This window comes from Haemaphysalis longicornis, unplaced genomic scaffold (genome assembly GCF_048455015.1).
Source record: "Haemaphysalis longicornis isolate Haplotype H1 unplaced genomic scaffold, Haemaphysalis longicornis Haplotype H1 scaffold_11, whole genome shotgun sequence".
Lineage (NCBI taxonomy): Eukaryota > Metazoa > Arthropoda > Arachnida > Ixodida > Ixodidae > Haemaphysalis > Haemaphysalis longicornis.
In genome coordinates this window covers 7,915,715-7,918,738 of record NW_027526214.1, presented here as the reverse complement: position 1 = coordinate 7,918,738, position 3,024 = coordinate 7,915,715, and the positions used below count along the sequence as shown (strand labels likewise).

The window sequence follows — 3,024 nt, the reverse complement described above, 5'->3', positions numbered from 1 at the left end:
GACGAAGCCTAAATTAATTTTCTAATATTTTGTAGAGTCGAAAAGTTGATTGATTGACTGTAAGGATTTACGCGCCGACGCAACGCAGGCAATGAGGCGCGCCTTAGTGGAGGGCTCCGAATTATTTTGACCACCTGGGTATCTTTTACGCGCGCCGAAAGCCAAAGTAAAACACAGAAGGGTTCTAGAGGTATTTCTTTGTTTTTTTAGACAAATTCCCGAGATTAGATGAGGCGATGCGCCATGCAGGCATGTACAACACGCAAACTTCATGGATTGTGTCGGCCAGCATCTTTTTAATACTCGGAGTTGTGTTTGTTAGAATATTTTCCATTTCAAAGCCTATTATTGTGTTATATTATAAATTTGTTTCTGTTAAAAGCGCACCACAGATGTGTCTGCCAGGGTAGTCGTACGTTTCTTTTAAAGCGCAGCTTTAGCGTTCGCACTGATACCGTCTGTATTGTGAAATCGCCTGGTGAAATGAAAGGAAACAAATGCTCCCAGGCTCAAGAATCGAACATGGGTCCAACGCATTACGAAGCCGGCGCCTATCCAATTTCTCTTTTTCGAAATGGTTTTAGCGGTTTGGAAAACTCATACGACCACCAAAGAATCCGCCCCAGAAAGCTTTGCGTTCAACCATCGTAGTCGTTAGACGGAAGGGTGCAGGATTTTCTAAATCAATATTAACGTTCACTCCCTCCTGGTCTGTCACCAACGGCTTCCGTAAAATGTCATTATTAGGCGCTAGCTCTGTCACTATCGATTTTTGTTTCCTAGTGGTTTGCGCTTTTATTTTATATGCTTTATTGATCTAGCCCACCAGATGGCATTCATGCTGCATAAAAAGTTTAACCACATGCTCTTGCTTTCGTGCTAAGTTTTTGTTCGTAATTTCCACTTTTCATGACGCAGGATCTTTGGAGAAACAGGGGAACATGGCGAAGACGTTGTCGCAAATAGCATCACGGAGGTGCTAGACAATGGTTCGAATACCTCATCTCACGAGATCCACCTGCCACGGCACAGGAGGTGTGCAGCACATAATTTGAACCTCGTCGCTTCGGTCGATGCCGAAAATGCCTGCAACAACGCGAAGTTCGGCGAAATGGCGAGGACGGTTTTCGGAAGAACAAGATTGTTCGGAGAAAACAAGCTCAGTCAGTGCAGGCAGCCGAAGCCATAAAGACTACCTTGGGAAGACAGCTCTCAGTTCCAACCGCAATACGATGGAATTCTCTCTTCAACGCTGTGAAATTCATCGATGAAGTCCTGAAGGGGAGGGTGGACGCAACATTCGACGCGCTTTTGTTGCCACGATTTCAGCAAGAGCAATACCGCTTCATTGACGAATACTGCATGGTATATTTCGATTATTTCGTTGTGATTAGGGAGTGCGTTTATTGTATTTCTTTATTTTTCCAGGCGATGTACGGTGTTGCAAAGGCTCTGTACATATTGCAAGTACAACAATACATGTACATGGGCGTCCTACCACCAACGCTTCACTCCCTGCTGCGCTACCAGCGGTCCCTCCCGCCGCTAAATTACTGCAAACCCCTTGCTAGCGCCCTTCACGAGGAAGTCACGAAGCGGTGAGCGAAATCTTGTTTTATCTCATCGCATGATCCCGCAGGGACGCACATGCGTGCGTACCAAACATTGTTCGTTTTTATATAACTTGTACCTCGAAGTTAAATCTCCACATCAGTACCATACATTGTTCCTGCAACCTCTGTCAACACAGGTTTTCTCAAGTCCTCGAGGATACCAGTTCAAGCTCTACTGGATGGTAGAAGAGCGGAGAGCGGCAACATTTCACCTTCTCGAGCAAGAGTGCTGAGACCAGTGAAAATCCAGCAGCTGCTGATGGAAGCGACTAAGACGACGAATTCTTCCAGCTGCCGCAAGCCTCTCCCTCATCCATCGAGGTGCAACAGTGGGTAAACAATCCAGGAACAAGTCTGAGCGAGCTGTCAATGTTCCCCAAGATAAAGAAGATCTTCATACAGCGGAATACGGGGATTCCATACAGCGCACCCGAAGAACGTCTTTTTAGCAGAGGACGTGGCGTATTCGCTCTCAAGAGAGAGAAGCTCTCTGATTCCAACTTTGAAAAACAACTAATTCTATGCTACAATGATGTTTGCAAATAAATGTCTTACAGCTAGAGTGCAGCAACAAGAAAATAAAATTCCTTATGATGGATGGAAAACTTCCGTAATAAAGAAAAAAGCACATGCACGACGCAATCAGATCAAGGAGATAACTTACATGGGTAAAGTAACAAATGAAAAAACGGGATCGACCTACAAATGGGGTTCGGTCGGCACCAGAATCCTGGGACGCTCGCCGCCGAGTCTGTACACAAAGCAGCCGCGTCGGCGGATTGCCTCGAAAGCGCATCATCCCTATTTCATATTTGCCGCGCTTTCGAGGCGCTTTTTCAAAGAAAGTGCTACGAGTTGTGCCGCGCCTCCGCCAGATGGCGCCACGGGTTCCGCGACCGAGAGAAGACGCAGTGAAACATCCCCCTCGCGAGGGGCACGATCAAATGCAGAGCATTTCCGGGAGCGCACGACGTTAAGTAGTTTGCGTTACGTTAATGTTGTTGCACTTGTGGCAACTGCTGACGTGAGAGCGCTCGTCAGCAGTACTTTGAATGAGTCAACGTTATAAGGCGCATTCGTAGCGTCCCAATCTGTGTCGGCTTTGTGGCGCAGTGGGTAGAGCATCATGTCAATTTCGTACCGCCCGCAGTGTCGAAGGATCGAAACCGGGCGCCGGATAGTATTTTTTTATTTAGTAGGGAGGGGTGCGGTGCGGACTACGGACGTCTACGCGGGTGACATCGTGAGTTACTGAAATGCTCTGAATTTAAAATGAGGCGTACTCAACGATTGTTGGTTTAGGCATGAGTATGCATCATTTTAGGTTGTTCCGTGTAGGCTTTACAACGTGTAATTTTTACTACCTGCATGCCTTCGTAGGTTTTTATTAAATAAGCCAAATCTTGTTAGC

General features: G+C 46.5%; 1 pseudogene; it reads left to right on the top strand.

Moving 5' to 3' along the window:
• Nucleotides 1–1,485: 1,485 nt before the first annotated feature.
• Nucleotides 1,486–2,159, top strand: LOC144160818 (uncharacterized; annotated as a pseudogene).
• Nucleotides 2,160–3,024: the final 865 nt, after the last annotated feature.